A 20,020-nucleotide genomic window follows, 5' to 3' on the forward strand; every position below is an offset into this window, starting at 1 on the left:
ATGAGACAATTCTAGACATTAGAACGTACTATTTATATTTACTTCACCCTAATTTTAACTAAAGTCTTATAACTTATCTATTCATCATTCACTTCTATTGTTAGTCCTTACTAATAAGCATCGATAGTCGGGTGAAAATATACGCATTGGTTTTTCTCTTTTTGTAATCAGTAAGTTAACATTTGAACGAAGAAGACAAAGCATTCCAGCTACCTACTATATGACGTCAATACAATGTTTATTAGCAAGGAGTTAATAACATCTATTCGTTTTATTTCTATTATCACTATTCAGTAAATAAACATATAATATTGCTCTATTAAAGAAAAAATTGCTACAAGTGTAGCTGTATTCCAACCAACTAACTTATTACAGTCGTATTGATTGAAAACTTTGCAATGAAATATATGTAATTCTTAAGATATTAACATAATTTAGACTTATGAGCACATCTTACATTGGAGCTCGAACTCGGAAACCTTCAATAGCTATTAAAAATCAATAATATATTTTGAAGCTATTTTTAAGTATCACTTATTTAATTCTAAATTTGTAATACAAATAATTTTATATACTCATAAGTAACTTTTAACATTTGCACTATTTTCGAAACTTTGCTGATAAAAGATAGGAATATAAATATATCCGTCATAATTTGAAGTTGCAATTTAGTGTTGGAGTAGTGTCTTTTTTATAATTAAACAAAATCACGTTAGTGACTCAGCCCTTTGCATGATTTATAAATAATGTAACGTCTGCATTTCTCTTTACGTCCGTCGACTAAATTACTCTCGTCCTATTAAAAGCGAACGAGCATTGATGTCTGTGACTCAGTTGTTCACCATTAGTCAGAAGCAATACTTCCAAATATACACTTAACTAATACTAGTTAGTGTTGATCTAGACTTATTTACATTAAACACGAAGTATAATAAAATATAAAATCAATCAGCAAAATAATTTACTTATTTTTCATGTTATATTATTTAATAATAATAATATTATAAGAATTTTCTTAATCGCTATTAAAGGTTATTGTAATTTGTATAAAATGTAATGAATATACGTTGGATGTCATACTGATAATATTTTCTAAATACAATGCTGAATTTAATTTATTGGTTGATACTCAAACAAAACTACATCAATTTGGAAAAGAAGACGCCACTGAAGATTTTATTTTCAACATCCTCTTAAAAAATCTTATTAAAAGTATTGTACTATATTTTTATACAGTCAAAGTGTCTACTGTTTTTGTGTATCGTGGAAAAAATAATTGATTACACACTACGGGAGTGGAGTAACAGGGGACCAACTTCTTTTAAAGACTAAGTGAAGTTAATGTCATGTGACAATGAATTGTTTTTATACATGACAGAGTAAAGTGAGCAAGTTAGTGTTATAGTTCCTATATTTGTTCAGTGGTTAGATCTTAAAGACGTGCAAACCTGTTAATAAGGTTTAGTTTTATTTAAACTTCAAACATTCAATAAAATTTTAAGATTAACGTATCACGACTCAGGTTATTTAAAATAAATTGATGACAAGTAAATAATCAAATAGTTCATGCTTCGCATTCTACGTAGCATTTAAATTTATGTAGCCTTGTTTTTTTTTTTTAATAATATAAGATAGATATTAAGATTATCAAGGAAATAAATTTGTAATAAAAAATATATATGATAAAAAAATATAGATACGATTTTATTTTAGCAAAAGTTTGAATATCTCGCAGGATATTCCTTCAAACTCTAAACGATATACCACGTAAAATCACACCTGAAATAAACTAAAACTGTAAACAGAAAGCAATTCAACAAATATCTTTAAAAACTTACGTAATTGGAGTCAATTAAATAAATGTTGTGTCTTTATTACACCGTTCTGCCATATAGTACCTCTCAGTCATTTTACTTCGTTAATTCTGTCTAAAACAACTTATTCTATTGTATTCAGATTACTTTTTAATGTAAATATAATTTTTCTTACTTAACGTTGTATTTGATCACGTTCACAAAATATATGTTTTTTTTTTTCAAGTAAAATAAGTAATAACCTAGACAAAAACCTCTTTACTCGTTAAGGAAAAAGCAATACTAGGCTGTGACGAATGAACGTATGTCATTTTTTCCTTAATCAATGAACACGAGATGAATATAAAACACAAAATATTTTTCTCGTGCAAAACTTCAATAATACACGCCCTGATCTGTAACCGCGACCTTTCGGTTTGATTAAAGTGCTTTTCGTTGTGCTTACTTGGCTCAACGTTTTATTTTTTTATACGAATTCATTAACGTTTTAATTGAACAAATGAGTAAAAAAGGTAGTTAAGCCATAACCAGAATAATTTGACCCCCAAAATCAAAATGTTATGTTAATAACATAATTATATAGAATCGTTCAGTTCGATGCCAATATCGCTTCTCAGTAGTCCCCCTATGACATGTGACGTTTATTGGACACCAGCCAGATTTTCCGTCACAGCCTTAGACCGGTAAACTTGATCGAAACGAAAATGTAATTAGTGTTGTAAACAATGGTCGAGACGCAAGGCGGCATTCGTGTGACGAACACCGCGCAAACCGCACGCGCGGTCGTACTCAGGTACTAATTTATCGGCAATCGTATACGTTTTGTGTCTTATCGTTTGCTTAACTTTTTACATCGCTCTAGAATGAGACGTAAAATCTATGCAATAGCGAAGAAAGTGATAAAACAAAGCCCTTATCGCGCTCTCAGTATCGGATGCTCTTGACATTGCCTCGCTCGTTCCCGCGAAAAACGTAGCCATATGTCGTGCGTTTCAGTTTTTCGTATTTGAGATTTCCGTGCCGGTGGCTGTAGCTTGTTCGACTTCATAAATATTCATAGAAATTTTAATAAATGCGGAAACCACGTTACTTTAAAATATTTTTCTAAGATCATTATTATGGATATGCTAGTGAAGTGGCGAGTAAGACATAAATAGTGTAAAACGCGACAAAATTACGATTCAATTAGTCCGTCGCATACAGTATATTCGAGCTGGTTTAAGTATGTGAAACTAATGTCGGCTTGAAGCAAAACGGACTTATCCTTGCTCCGCTTATTAAGGATAATATTCCATGATTCATACAACTCGAGTAGAAGTCCATTTTATACATTTTCTATCACATCAAGGAGAGGACGACAATGATTTTCTGCCGGTCACGTGCTGTCGGTGCGTTCGCGGCTCGCTGCATTAGTTATTGATGATGTGAACTTGAAAATAATAAGCCGTTAAGTCATAACGTTTTTACGAGGTATAAATATTCAAAGGCATTCGTAGATTATATGCCACATTCTCAGAATCGATTCTATACAATAAATATCTAATTAGCACAGAAATATTAATTTTTAAACTGTTCCATAATCGACGTGTCATTCGTTCGAATTCATTTCAATGAATCAATCAAAAAATATTTCTAATTAAGTTAATTTGTCGTTTGACATGGTAAAAAGTTGTGCGGTATTAAGAGCAATCATGTGACATCAAATCACGCGGTTGCAAAAGTAAATGATAGCGATTAAAATCGATCACTCACTGTAACTAAACTAATCAACACTCCTTGACGTTTAAATTTATTACTTTTTTTTTTAATATATAACAATTTAATATAAGACAAATCTTCCGGTTTTATTTAATATTTTAATTACAAATTTTCAAAACTTAATAATTTGAGTGTCATATCGTTGCAGTAAGAACCGACCCGTGAAATAAAATAAGAAATACAAAAAAGTTTAATTAAGAAATATATTTTAAAGTTAATGTGTTTATTATCAATTTTTTTAGGATATAAATAGCTAGTTTTCAATCTAGCAGCTAGTATTCAATCTCTGACGTACGAATATTCTTAACAGCAGCTAAATTGTCGGAAGAGGAAAATTAAGTTCCGACGTAAAAACTGTTGGGATCGTTGCCGATTAAAAAAGTGTAAATAAAAAAAAAAGCGAACAACGAATTGTAAACAAAGTGGTTGTGATGACAGTGCGCCTGTGAGTTCTGTGATAGTTCAATTAGTGGTAAAGAAAACTGGAGGTCGACACGTATGAGGCGTCAGTTGCCGTTCAGCTGACAACAGATGTTATTCCTGTTGACACCGGTAAGTTCATAACTACTCCCGTTTTAGTCGTGATGTAAACAGAGTTGAATAGAACTATTCCACCCGTAAGTATCGTAAGAGCTACTAAGAATTTTTTCTGTGTTAAGCACTGTTATCGATATCGATGCCAAAACCATTAGTGGTTGCGGATAGCTTACTAGAAAGCATTTCTAAAGAGAGTTGGAGGCACTTGTCTGGCGGTAAATTTCTGTCACATATAAATAAGCTATAAATTTTTGTTTATTCGATTACTCTTATATTATTTATTGATGAATACTCGACATGTTTCAGGATACTGTTCTCATACATTCGACGATATGACTTAACGAAAGTAATTATATAATAAAATTAGTTTATTGATCCTCTACGAAATGACCTTTTATTAAAATCATAATTAAAAAAAAATAACTTTTTCAATTTGCGTTCTAAATTCAAACCTATTATTTAAGGCTATTAATTAAAGCACTCGTAAAAATCGTGATATCTTAAGATCATTTAAATTACAGCATAAAATGAATGAAACATTTATTTTAAGTCTTTTATCGTACTCATTTCTTAGCTATTGCAAGGAAACTTTGCAAAGAAAATCGTACAATAGATCTTAAGATAGTAGAATTAACAATCCATATAGAAATTGTGTGATTCGGATTAGTCCTCATTTAAATTATAATGAAACTCATTATAGGATTGTCGCAAGCATTTACTGTAATAGAATAATATTGTATGTACAACTAGCATATTTAAACAAATCGTCAGGTTGTAGCCTAATAATAGATATAGTTCAGTCATCATACTTTGTTAATTACTTGGTAACGAAGACAGGTATGCGGAAAATAAGTCACACGTTCAATATCTTAATGGTCTGTTTCTCTAAAGATTATATTTTGAATAATGTTTATTAAAACCGACTGTGACTTTAAAAACGTTTACGACGTACCCCTGAAATGAACTAACGAAACAGACAAAGACAGATGTATGCTCTGTTCTTTCACTTCCATGATCTATTGGGAGCAATAATCATAAACGTCAACCAACTAAATAGTGAGACTTATCTTAGTTGGTCATTTCCTTTATAAAATCTTTTTCACTTCAATAATGTATTGGTTATGAACGTGCCCATGATTACAAGCGCCACGCATCCTTGTTACCATCAAGTATTGCGAGGTTGAACATAACTGAAATAACGAATCCATTCAAGCTCTGATGATAGTATTATGAAGCTACCGTTAGAATACGAATGCATTTCTTGGCAGTTTTTATTAAATATATATTTGATATAATCAATGAAATTTATTAAATATTTGCTGTTAAATATATGTAATTATAAAAAATAATAAAATTTTAAAAATTAAGAATTAATCTGTTTTCTCGTGAGAAAAGTTTAGGGCCTATTTTACTTCACTGTTGCTAATTTTAGATATACATTTTAGATACATACATTTTAAAATATTTTTTTTGAAATTAAGCAGTTTAAAAAAAAATCAACTCACTCGTATGAACGATGCGTGAATAGCGTTATTTTCAATACAATATTTTGCGTATTTATCTGATATAAAAATAGTCAATAAGAGACATTTATTGTTACATCCTTTAGATAAGATCCATTGCTATAAAACATTCCACTATCCCCATCCTAGTAAATAAATTTTATTTTATTTGAACAGTGAACCAAATACATATAAAAAAAAAGATTGTTTTATAAAGAGGCTCTCAACACCAAGTACAAAGGAAAGTAGTCAATTGCATCTTCATATGAGTGCGTACGTGATAGAACATGTTTATACTCCGTGTTTTATTGTCTTGTGTTCGCTATCAAGTCCTTATAATTGAGTCGAATATAATAACAAATATCTTAAATTATTTTTAACTGAATATTAAAACCTTTAATGAAATACGCACAAATACAAAATTTATTAAATAATGTATTTTATGATTATGCCCGCGAAGCACAATTTTCGCGTTTTTTTATGACATACCGGTTTTCGCCTGCGGCTGCGCTCGTTTGTTATAGAGGGCGGTCGTAGATTTGAGGTATGAAAACCCCATGCATTGTATCCTTCCATTCGATTCGGGCTTGCTTCATATCAAATTTAATCAAATTTCAAAGATGATCAACATTGCCCATAGACTGTACTTTATGAAAGATTAATAATTTATCATATAACCAATGTGTCACCAACCAAGGACCTAAGATGTTATGTCCCATGTGAACGTTCACTTACGCTTCATAACAATTACTAAGTATTGATGTATGGCGGTAGAAAATATGATGAGAGATACCCAGTTAAAGCTAGAGAGCTTTAAACACTGGTCCAACAAAAGTATTGTCGCATGTATCAACTCGTGTATCAACTTGCACTAATTATGCCATTGGGAGGGAGGTCGTTGCCTACCTTCACATTCTGTGAATACATGCTTCTTTCTCTCGTGCATTACTGTAATTTTAGACCTTGAATACCATTCATAGGCAAAATTCATTCGTTCAACATATTCATTATTTATTTTTTATTAATATCGTAAACATTGCACACATTGTTTTCAAATAAATATTTCTAAAAATGAATTAAAATGAGTCTACTACTTAGAAAGGCAAAGATTGCAAAAACATTTTTAAATCCACTGTTTATTAGTCTTTATTTAAGTAAAATTATTAATTAGATAATAAAAAACAAATGTCTACTAAGAAACCTCTCGTTCACCAACGCAATATGTAGATTTTTTTTTTTTTGTGTATTACGTATTCTTTAAAAAAATATTCCTTACGTAAACAAATTATTTTTAATAGCATATACACGTACGTAGGTATTTATAATCGTAAAGTAAACGGCATTTACCTAATCAATAAGAATTAGTTAACGTGTGTATTGAACTATGCGATAACGCAATTTTTCACATATTCAACATATTTCTACCTTAATTGTAAAACTACAATGACTATCTTAGATTTAGCTAATTCGTTACAGATGAAAGAGGCTTTAGCTATAAACAGCGCTTGACTTCTCTAGCCTTGTACGAATTAAATGTTTACGATCGCAATCGAGAGCGACGCAGTGACCTTGTCAATACAACCGAGAGAAGATAATGCCGGATTAAATAATACGGAGAGTACGTTATCACTCGTCACAGTGGAAGCGGTTGAGCGATTTGAGAAGAGTTTGACCTGAAACATGGTATATTGTATCAAATGCAATCCCAATTTTTGCGATTTATATCCGAGTTTACGATTTTTAATATATTAAATTTTATTTACGTGTATTTTTTATCGGATAATGATATGCGAATCGTAAAATAAATCGATTAAAACGCTTCCCTCTTTCTACTTTCATTATTTATACGGTGATATTTTACATTACATTACATTAACAGCCTGTAAATTTCCCACTGCTGGGCTAAGGCCTCCTTTCCCTTTGGGAAGAAGATTTGGAGCATATTCCACCACGCTACTCCAATGCGGTTTGGTGGAATACACATGTGGCAGAATTTCGTTGAAATTAGACACATGCAGGTTTCCTCACTATTTTCCTTCACCGCCGAGCACGAGATGAATTATAAGCACAAATTAAGCACATGAAAATTCAGTGGTGCTTGCCTGGGTTTGAACCCGAAATCATCGGTTACGATGCACGCGTTCGAACAACTGTGTCATCTCGGTGATATTTTACAATTTAGGAATTTGTTAATTGTATTAGGTCTACTAACTTTTATTTGGGTTATGTAAAGCTGCAACCGAAATTATATTTTCATCATTGGGTAGTTTATTAAGATAGAAAAATAGTTGTTATCACCTTGTTCTATTTTCACGTCCTAAAAACAATAGGTTAAGTGATGGCACTACCCGCAGTCCCATTTAACGCACAGCCTTGACTTTATGCGTCATAGCCTATCCCATTTCACCAAAAACCTTAAAGATTGCGAATAACTTATTTAAGAATATTAAGAATAAAGGTTCATTAGAAATATTGAACTTTGACTTCCGTTACACGATTTAGAATTATAAATACTCGTGAAGTTTTTACCATATAGTGTAATATTAAATTTTTATATTAAATTTTATAACATATTTAAACGTCATTCTTATTAAAGTGATTATTTAAATTTAATTGAATTGGTCGACGTTAATATATGAAGACGAATAAAATTTATTAATCATTGCTTCATACGGAAATAATTTGCTTGTGCGTATTTTTTGCACGCCGATTGATCGATTGCTTAAATTAGAATAAAGGCTTGCAATCTATTTTATCATTAAAATGATTTAAGAAACTGCTACTTTATATATGTGATATGTCACACGAATATCAAGTGTTTTTTTTATTCTTTGTATCGAAGGTTTTTATCATTATATTAATATATATTTCAGAAGTTTACTTAGTGCATTACACAAAAAACGTACTTTTTTTTTTTAATAATATTTGCAATCACGAAACCAGTCTTACAGCTTTTCAGTCGATTTAAAACGAAGGCGGTTTTCATTTATATATCCGCCTTTTTTATGTATATTGTACCTTAACAACCTCGTCAATTTCTTGTATTAGATCGACTGAATATTTATTTACTTTTTTTTTCTCGACCGGTTTGTCAAAAATTGTAAATATTTTTAAATTATTTAAATTCGAGTGTTCGTTAGCATCATTGTGTCGACTCTAAAGTCTAAATTAAATAAATTTCCTATTGACTTTGCTCATATGTACACAAAGTTGTAATTAAATGTATATTTTTACCAATTATTTGAATATCACCCTATTGTTTTATTCGAATGACTAAAATCAACGAAACCAAAAGTTTGTATGTTTGTCAAAAAAATTAAGAAAGTAACAAACCACCTCTAAAAAATATTTTACATCAACGAGGGATCGGACTTAATCTAAATATCGGTCATTTACAAATACGTCATCGCAAATACATTCATGTCTCAATTCAAATCAACTAAGTAGGCTGTATTTGTGCTCTTCGCCCGTTTATTACTTTTTTCATATCTTGAGTTTATAGTGTACACACACCCTATTTGTGATATTAACGTTTGCGAATTTACTCAAGTCAACCAGTCGTGATGGATTACAAACTGTTTGTAATCTCAGAACTGACACTAAGGAAATTTCCACTTAGTGTTATCGCTTATGTACTGTCTTCCGCGTTATTTCGGTCTTGTTAAAATAATTTCGGCTTTCCTTCCTAGACTTTGTCTCGACTAAGCTAACCAAGCAATTACTTCCTCAATCAAACTGTTTTATCAGTAATTTAACACTTAATAGTTTTATAAAATTCATGTTTATTTTTATGTTATATTGCATTAAAATTGTCAACCAATCAAATTTCTGTGCGTCATTTATCAAATTTAAAAGATATTTATATTTACTTTTATAGTTACAGAATTATTCTAAAAATATTGTTTTCTCATGAATCAGTTATTTTATGTGTGTAGTAAAAAATAATTCGATGATTGTTATAATTCGATACGTGACTAGCATGAGAAGCACACGACAAGGTCCCATATCGTGATTGTGGTCCGTTTTGTTCGATTTCTACCTTTAATATCATCGTTAACAAGCAATATAATCGTGTGTTTATTTGTCACGCCAGTTACGGCCCATGCCTGGGAGGATAAACAGGAAGGTTTCTATTGAACGAACCATTTATTTGTTGAACTTGAACCAGCAGTTATGAATCACGCGGCAGGTGTAAAGGTCATACGTCTCTAGTACATGACAGATTACATTCAATGTTTTTTACATATCTATTGTAAACATATATTCGATTCAATAATTTAGTAAGCTGAAATGCTTAACAAGTGTTATTATAAATTTATATTCAGACGATTATGATGTTTTCTACAATAGTCTTTAAATATGCTTTAATAATTTTTTTAATTATAATTATTAAACATTATTTATTTTTGCCAAAGATTAAAAAACTCAATTTAAGCCAAATACAGATAATAGTAGTTGAGTCCGCAGTGTATTGTATCGCAGTGCAAAAACGTCAATTTGTTTTTTAATGGTAAAGATAGATTATATAACAAACAGCACAACAATCATATACAAAATATCTATAGAAATAAAGTAGCGCTCGTGCATTTGTTATAAATCGTGTAACTTCCGACACCGATTGAAGTCATATTCACACAAAAGATTTATATGTTGGGATGATGATTCATAGCTATGTTAAGATCTGATAGGTGGCGCTAAATTGTCTCTGTATGGATCAAAGTCCAAATGAAACAGAAAATCCAGAACAGAAACCTTTTTATGTTGGAACTTTTTAGTTACTTTATTATATTCACAATATTTATTAGTGTAGTTTGAAACTACTTTAAAAGGAAATCACAAAATCTGAATCCATTATTTGGCGCTGTGGAGTAGTTATATAATACATTACAATATATTTTTTTTAGTTTTATATTTAGTATGCTATATAGATAAATTATTTTCAGACATACAATGTACATTTATTATAATCAGTCTCGACATTTAACAATATTTATTATTGTGTCATGCGACCGATTTGCAAATGTTTTAGGCAACTCGCGTACAGAATGTATAATAAATAATTTTCTGAAGAGGACACTAGGCATTTAAGACCTGTTATGTTTTTCTAATATGCTTAAGATTTTAAACAATTTTTTTTTTATAAAATATTATTAAATTTTTACATATAACTATTTGTATGCATTGTTATATTTAATCATAGTTATAATAAAATTATTTAGAATTGAAACTACGTTTCCGAACGTGATATTTGTGTCATTATAGGGCCACGTTTGAAGATCAACTAAACATAATCTAGGCATTATCTTTCACACATAACATTCGTTTCTTTCCTCCTACTTAGCGATGATAATATAATTTATAACGATCGAACTAACGTATTTCGCTAGCCAGTTCGTATAACAAGGCTTTCATTGTACAAAAAAATCTATTACACAATATTCTATTTATTTGTTGTCAAAAATGTTGTTCTACTAATTTAATATTTATATAAAGTATAGCGTAGGTTATATAGCATTTATTTTAAAAATCTACGATATGGAAGTGGAATTTTGGTACATAATATGAACCCCTATCAAATTAATACTTTGTTAAAATGTTCTGTATAATAAATAAACTATAAATAGATCACTAAAATTTTGACTAAAATCTGGGTAGCAATATTTCGTCGTCCTCCATTAAAACCTGCGCTAACAGTTGTAAAGTCAAATATGTTTTTCATTGTGATGTGATTTGCTCATGAAGCGGCTAAACATCCGGTCGCATGGAACTAATTAGAAGGCCAATGCCCAGCTGAGTTTGTTGTTATTAAATATGATTTATCATCATTTTTATAAAATTCAAAATCATGCAAACGAAATTTTGAAATTGAATCGAATTTGTTTACGTCAATTTGAAAACGGTACAACAATGTATACACATCGTTCCCTTTCAATTGTTTACTCGTTTATCTTTCTAACATATGAAACACCATATTTAAAAACATGACTTAGTATGATTAATATGTTATACACAGTAAAATTTATGAATTCTAAATAACTTTTTTCATATACGTACATTTCAGTACAGTTCCTTGCTAAAATGATGGAATTAAAAATATATCTCGTATGCTTCTCATTATTTTATACGTTAATAACATATAAGGGAGTTGAATGAAATAACAAACTAACGATGAATTTCATAAATAAACGTTTTTAGAAACTTACGACGCAAAAGTATCTTCTAATGATTCTCTTAAAACGCAAAACTATCTTATCAAAAAATTTAGTAATTAATATACAAAAAAGTAATACTGTGTGCACATAGGGGTATTATTGTATTCCAATGAGCAAATTATGCATTAAGGATTATGTTACATACGAAATTATTGCGAATACTCCATATGATCGGTATTATCATTTTTAAAGTCCAGATTCAAATTGTTTTGTTAATACAACGAACACCTCAACCTTGGTTCGAAGCAATACATCAAAAACCACTCTTAAAATCATTCACAGTGTTTACATAGATAACAATGTTTGCTGTAACGTAGTTGTTTTTCAGTGATTCATATGTAATGATAAGGTAGTAATTAAAAATGTCGGTTGAGAAATCAGTAAATACGTGTTAAAGATGTAATTGGTATATTATGTATTTTGTATGTTATTTAGTAAAATGTCGCGAACATATTTATTCAGATTAAATTCTTAAAGGACTTCAATATAAAACAGTTTAGCAATACTGTATGTTGTATGAGATAATCGCTGTTATTATTTAAGTGATAGCAAAATTCTGTGTTAAAAGCTAATAGAAGCGAAATTGAAACATTTGTAACAGTAAATTAACGCTATTCGTAATTACATTGATTCGTTATAACCATGAGAATAAAAAGAAAATGAATCAAAAAATCCAGTATAGGAACTTTTTTATGTGGAAACTTTTTAGTCAGTTTCTATATATCGTACTTTTAACGACATTTATAGATATTTTATTTCATAGTAACGTAAATTAACAGCCTATTAACGCCCCACTGTTAGGTTAAAGCTTCCTCTCCCTTTGAGAAGGCTTAGAACGAATTCCGCCACGCTGTTTCAGTGCGGGTTGGGGGTATATATTTATTTTTAAGGCAGAATTTTATTTAGAAACATGCAGGTTTCCTCGAGATGTTTTCCTTCACCGCCGAGCACGAAAGTTTGAACCCGCAATAATACGTTAAAGTGCGCGCGTTCTAACCATTGGGCCATCTCGGCTCGGTTTATTTACGTATCTTGTTTAATTGTTTCTCTTAATTTTCGAACATAATTAGATAATATTTTAATCTGGGACTGCTGTTTAATTAAAATTTAATGCTAATTTGATATAGAAATAACTTAATAAAAAGTTATTTCTAGAGAAATCATTATAAAAAATCTTTTCTATAAGAAATCATTATAAAAAATTCCTACTCAGAATAATGTTCGGTTTTTTTTAAATCTTGTGTGAGATCTATTTAATACGTTTTTAATGAATATAAGATAATGTTATGCAACTTTGTAAGATATACATGTCTTACAACAAAACATAAGCCTGTAAAATTTCCTACTGCTGGACTGAGGCCTTCTGAGGACAGGGCTTAGAGCGTCTTCCATGAGCTTCTTGAAATGCGATTAGACAGATTCTTTTGTTCTTTCCAATGTTTTTTTTTTGTATCTCAGTATTTTACTTGAATCAACAATTTTCGTTCAAGATTCACGTGTTCTAGCCACCGGACCATCTTTGATTATACCGGATGGAATGCGTATACGACCTATTCACTTGTAAACTTTATTATTGAACTACGAAATTTGGACGAGCATCCAGACATTGTATTCGGTTAACAGAAATGGTCTCTTGACATTGTTGGCTTTGACGTCATCACTAAACAATGAAAGTAAAACGTTTTTAAAATATTAATTTAATATCATGCGTTTTGGCAAGTCGCCTCTGAATTAAAAAGTAAATTGTTAAGTTGAATAATTAGGAAGTATGATGATGATTTTTTATATGCTTAGTTGCATTTCGTTTTGAAATCCATACAAAAATTTTTTTACAAAAAAGTCACAATGGAAGAATAAAGTATTTATTTTTATTAATTTCAAATACAATATAGAATACTTATAATTATAAATATAAAAATAACTAATACAATTTTTTTATTTATGTCAAATTCATTTTACAAGTAGATGAAGGTACACGGTAGCATGAATTAGAATCGACTAGGACAAATAATAATAATTTGAGTACCTACTGCTGATATACACTTATAAAGGCCCTACGTGGGGTGTCATATTAACCATGAAGCTTAAACGTCTGATAGTTTTAAGGGAGAGGGTCTTGAAATGTATACAGATAAAATATACAATTTTTCTAAGCCGTCATAAATGATTTTGTCCGCTTTAAAATTTTTCATACCTAGAAGTAATTTTCTTTCAAAGTAATGATTTGATTTTTTTTTTAAATGTTTTCAGTCATGTAATATTTATTAGCCATACAAAATTTCCATAATATTTTTTATTATTCAAAAATCATGCAAACATTTTTAGTCCGCTTTGGTAATTACCGAAACATCATGTAAAAGTTTTAACTCAAAGCGTAACTGACATCTGATTTTGTTAAGAGGATATAATTTACATATTATTTGTAGAGTTCTTAATATTGAGAGCTATGCATTTTTAATTTCTCTCATAAGAAAATATTACATGATTTTTTTCATCGCTTGCCTTTATTCCATTTATTGGGGATGACGTAATATAAAAACTGCATATAAAGGATTAGGCAGAATTGTGGGCTATTTTACAAGTTTCCCCCACATGAAGTATGGCAATATATAAAACCAGCGGTATCCACTTCTTCTTTTCAGGGGACGTCATGAAGCTTGCGCATGCTACCGTGACGCTCCGAACTGGTTGTCTGCCCAACACGAACCCTTATTGGAAATATTTTTATTTTAGTTATATAATACCAAGCCTCCAAGTGGTTGTTGAGTTGTTTATGCGCTCAATTACATGGAATAATCATTGTTTAACTTGCCTGTTGCAAGAATCACGATATAAGATTCTTATTATAGTCAACTGAAACCGAATTTACTACGTAAGCAATAAATAAGTAAAACCATGAATTTTAAATTGAAACGAAACATCGCGGCTGCGTTAAATCGATCAATGCATTATAAGGAATAGGAACAAACGGATTTTGAAACATACAAAGCAATTAACAGTACTTATATTATACATTATAGCTAAATGGTTCAATCAATGTTCAATACATGATAGATAGAACTCACATCTGTCGTATTTGACATGAAACGATTAGTTATTGTTGTCTCTAGATATAGCGATTGAAGTGGAATAGTTCGGAAAAACAAAACATTATTTCTTTAATAAACAAAAACAGGCGGTTTGTAGATTTATTAATTCACTTAGATTGAATATTAAAAATGTAAAATTTACATAACAAGTATTTAAACATATATTAAAGATAATATATTAAAGTCTGAAGCAATAAAAGCATAGTAAACATGCTCGAAAAAGTTATTATTATTTAGTTTATTAATTACTAGCTGTTACCCGCGGCTTTGCCCGCTTAGAATATGAATATATTTACAAATTAACTTAAAATGTTACGTTAATGGAATACCTCTTTGTATACCACATTGGTGTGTATTTCAGCCCTCAGGGTAGAATATCCAGAAACGCTTAAATGCGAATCAGCTCATTTTTAATCGGTATCCCAAAAATAAAATTTCATGCTTCTAACTTCAAAAATGACGGACTTCCAAGCTATCCTATATACGAAATGTCAACCCAATTTCTCTCCTTAGGCGTAAAATATCCTAAAACGCTTAAATTCAATTCAAATCATTTTTAATCAGTACCCCAAAAATAAAATTTCATGCTTCTAACTTCAAAATGACAGGCTTCCAGGTTAACTTGTATACGAAATGTCAAAAAATTCATTTAAATCGGTCCAGTAGTGTTGGCGTGAAAGCGAGAGAGACAGACTGAGTTACTTTCGCATTTATAATATTAGTATGGAAGCACAATATAAAAAATAATATAGTAGAACGACGCCTTTGATCTCGTGGAAAATGCCGACAACTTCTAGACGCCGTTAGGATGCCAGGGTTGTTACAAGTAAACAATATTTATAAAATTATTTTTTATTGCAAATCAACATCGTCAGCAATATTATAATTAAAACAATATTATAACTTAATATAACAATGAAAACAATTTTGAATTCTTTACTTACATCAGTATACTGGCCAGTGGTAATGTCAAAAAATCGATATCATTTATATCATCTCACCGGTACAATATGGCGTCTGGTTTATGACGTAATTATCACTGGCCAATATACTGATATAATATAGTAATATAAATCAGCATGTATATTACGGAATACACCCTACATTTTTGATACAAAGTGAAAAAATAAAAAAACAGACACGCGATAGCCCTGAATGATGTGTCCCGAACTACTAACATTGTTTTGTTTGCAGTTCGGGCTCGGCATTCCCGCCTCTCGCCCCTCACACCCCGCACGATTGCCCTGTCTAAACGTCTTCGTTGGACGACTGTATGGTTTTTTAGACTGTGATGGAAGTATGGATTGTTATTTCCCTCGCTAGAGAGCTCCGACAATAACCGCGTCCGATCGCTGCTAAATTCAAACTGCTACAGGGAGAACCGCGGCCTCCGACGCGCCTATAGCACGCTCTCGCCGCCCCGGCCGGCCGGTATCACCGCAAACGCTACTTTCCGCAATTTTTAAATCTGTAATATCTTCGAAAATATATAACAATGTGTTTAAGGTGTTTCATTGGATAAGGATTTATGCTATATTTCTTAAAATCGCTTCGAAAATTAGCCAAATTTTTGGGGTAAAAAATAAAAGACAAAAAAATGTTATTGTGGGTTATCACTAACAGATAGACACATACCTTTTTTGTCTTATAAATAAATTAAATAATCTGAACATGAAAAGATTAAAAGGCTTGTATAATATTAAAACAAGCTACATCGTATCTACTTTATTTACTTCGTCTGAACTCGTTCGAACACTTCTCGATATTTAGAAGCTAATCTATTAAAGACATTTCTGATACATTATATTTAAATGAATTAAGAATATTGTTACTTCATTTATAATTAATTAACGTAAGTTTGATGTATCTTATCTTCAGGTTGTATGTTTTAAATTATTGTGTGTGTATGATTTTGTTACCAGGCAGTATCAATTTAAGTTTAGTTTATCTTATATATAATTGTTTTAACCTCTGTCATTCGATACAAAAACTATAAATTATTTATTTAATAACTAGTTCCTGCCCGCCGCATTGTCTGCATAAGAGGTTTAGGTATCCTATGTGATTTTCTACAGAAAACACCCCTGAAATTGTATATGCATTTAATTATGATCAAAGATACAAATCAATTCTCTCTTTAGTGGTTTATTATAGTATTAATACTAAAAATTCTGCATGCTCTCTAGTAGAGTGTATTGACTTAATACGTAGTTACATACTTAGTTCAAAAGCTGTTAACATTGACCTTTCTAGCATGTGGCGAGCGCCGTTACTACTGCGTTATTAATCACGAAACGAATTTATCGTTATCAACTATTCGGTTAAATGTCCGTGAGATATTTTTTTAAGTTAATTTTTTTAAGTTTATATTTCAAATTCGGTGAAACGAAAATGCGTCGACAAACGAAAATAAAAATAATTTAATTATTAAGTTTCTCTTCTACCGTATGTGAATTGCACACATACATACTTTTTGTTATATTAATTTTTAAACACACATATGAGATAAAAAAAATTCAAATATACTTAGTAATGCTTGATAAATTACATTACATTTTTACATTAACAGCCTGTAAATTTCCCACTGCTGGGCTAAGGCCTCCTCTCCCTTTGAGGAGATGGTTTTGGAGCATATTCCACCACGCGGCTCCAATGCGGGTTGGTGGAATACACATGTAGCAGAATTACGTTGAAATTAGAGACATGCAGGTTTCCTCACGATGTTTTCCTTCACCGCCGAGCACGAGATAAATTGTAAACACAAATTAAGCACATGAAAATTCAGTGGTGCTTGCCTGGGCTTGAACCCGAAATCATCGGTTAAGACGCACGCGTTCTAACCACTGGGCCATCTCGAGCTGAGATGGCCCAGTGATAAACAATAAAAACGTTTAAATTTATCAAGTATTACTGGTATAATGGTTTATAAAATTATTATATGTTAAAAATAGCTTGGATCCTCTTTGCAACTCAGCTTATTAATACTTTTATAACATGCTGTTAACCTTGATAACAGCTAGTATTTATGTATTTCGTATTTAAGACAATGAAATATAACTCGGACCAAAAAATTAAACGTACGAGTATGTTGCATATTTAATTCCTCGCGGAATCAACCCTAATACTTTTTAATCGAATTGAAATAAAGATTAAAGTACATAGAGAATTCTAAAAAAAGGTGTGTACAGGTTTGAGTTAATTTTAGCTGACTTCAAGACTTTCCGAAGTAAGCCTTGCAATGGTTTGTGTGGTTAAGAAAAATAATATATATTTTTTGCGCCATTATATGTTTTTAACATTTTCAACAATTATAATAATTGTGTGATTTTAAATATAGCGGCAAATTACAATAATATTACTATTTTAATGATCTTACTATTTTTATCTATATACGTTTGCGGCTCAACGGATCTGAATGAAATTTGCCACAGACTATAATCTGGAAAAGTACATATGTTACTTTTTATCCCGGAAAAATGTACCAAGCAGCTACACCTGGGGTGGTTGGTACGCTACAACTACTCACACGGATGAAGTCGCACGCAGAAACTAGTGTTTACATACACTATGTATTCGATGTTTTTTTAAGTCAACACACATTGTTATGTTTATTAATATTAAAAATAAATTGAACTATAAAAAACACTTTGTAATTTTTCTTCTAAACAGTTCCTAAAAACATTTTGCAGTATTTTTTGCACATTTTTCTTTTGTCAGTTTCTCATTTCGAAATATTCAACAAAAACATGTTTACGTGTGACTCGTTACAATTAGAGTAATGATATTTTCATGTGAAAAAATTAAGGACATTGACCCGCCCGTTACTCAAAAAAACTAAGAATAAATATGTCTTCTTTGTAACGAGGCATTTATCAAGCAGCAGGCCATCATTACGATTACGAATACTAGCTTTTCCCTCGGCTACAATTGTAATTCGGCTATATATGTGTATAAAAGATTTAATCTTAAACTAGCCCTGTATTTAAGTTCAAATAAAGACAATATTTGAAACAATATTTGATGTATTGGACTATTGAGAAAACGAGTAATTAAAGGTTATTTTATGAAGGTTTTTTTTTCAAAATTTCTATTTACTACATAAAATATAATTGAATTTTAAATTTAATTATTTCTCCATTAAAATTGAATTGTAAATATCTCACTTTTAAAAAAAGTCTATTATACAAATACTCAAAAAGAATTTCCTGTTTAAATAAATATAAACTTTGTACCTATAATATACTCGTATCACTATAACCTTACAATATTCGTAAAACAAATAATCTCAAGTGTATTAGCAATGACATTGTATTTAAACTGTTGTTTCAGCTGTTTCATTTCGATATTAAAATCTTGAATTTTTTTTTATCATTTAAGTTGTCGGCCTGGTAGTTAGTGGTCACCACCGCCCATAGCAAATGGCACTGTAAGAAATATTGCCCATTCCTTGCATCGCCAGTGTACCAACAACCTTGGGAACTAAGATGTTATATCCCTTGTACACTGACTCACTCGCCCTTGAACCCGGAATACAATAATACTGAGTACTGCTGTTTGGCGATAGATTATCTGATGAGTGGGTGGTACCTACCCAGACAAGCTTGCACAAAGCCCTACCATCACGTAAAAATCGTTAAATGAGGACTAATATAAAAACTAATTTCTATAAAAACGATCTTTATAACGATAAAAATGTGTCTTTATTTAAAAGTGAATTGGCACTTCTTATCAATTTGCACAAGCTTGCAGGCTGAAAATGATTATATATTCTTTGTATTTAAACAGTATATTTTAAAACTGAATATCTCTTATAATTACTTAACGTTATTTATAAATACGTTCAAATTTTTAATGTTATCTTTGAAAAAGTATCATGCCTTAATACGTTTATGACTCGTTAAAGATGATGACCCTGAGAATATTGCATTGAAAACAATTATAAATTAAAAATGGGTGGATTGAGATTTTTATTTTCTGGCGATTAAAGAGCCTTACCATGCCATTTTTCAATCGAGTTGTGTAAAATGTGTCTGTCAGTCCTGCCTCCTCTCCCATTACCGTCTCATCAAAACCAGACGATAAAGTTGGAATACCTTCGAAATACACTA

At 30.6% G+C, this 20,020-nt stretch overlaps 1 protein-coding gene across 3 annotated transcripts in view; it reads left to right on the forward strand.

Moving 5' to 3' along the window:
* Window positions 1-20,020, forward strand: part of LOC113401348 (uncharacterized) — a 162,165-nt gene that overhangs the window by 49,781 nt on the left and 92,364 nt on the right. Inside the window, exon 1 of one of the 3 annotated variants that reach the window (XM_026641224.2) lies at window positions 3,828-4,124. The exons of the other annotated variants lie outside the window; for them this stretch is intronic. The gene's annotated coding sequence lies outside the window, so the exon portion shown is untranslated. Of the gene's footprint in view, window positions 1-3,827; window positions 4,125-20,020 lie in introns of those variants that run through there. 3 annotated transcript variants of the gene reach the window in all.

This window comes from Vanessa tameamea, chromosome 7 (assembly GCF_037043105.1).
Source record: "Vanessa tameamea isolate UH-Manoa-2023 chromosome 7, ilVanTame1 primary haplotype, whole genome shotgun sequence".
NCBI lineage: Eukaryota > Metazoa > Arthropoda > Insecta > Lepidoptera > Nymphalidae > Vanessa > Vanessa tameamea.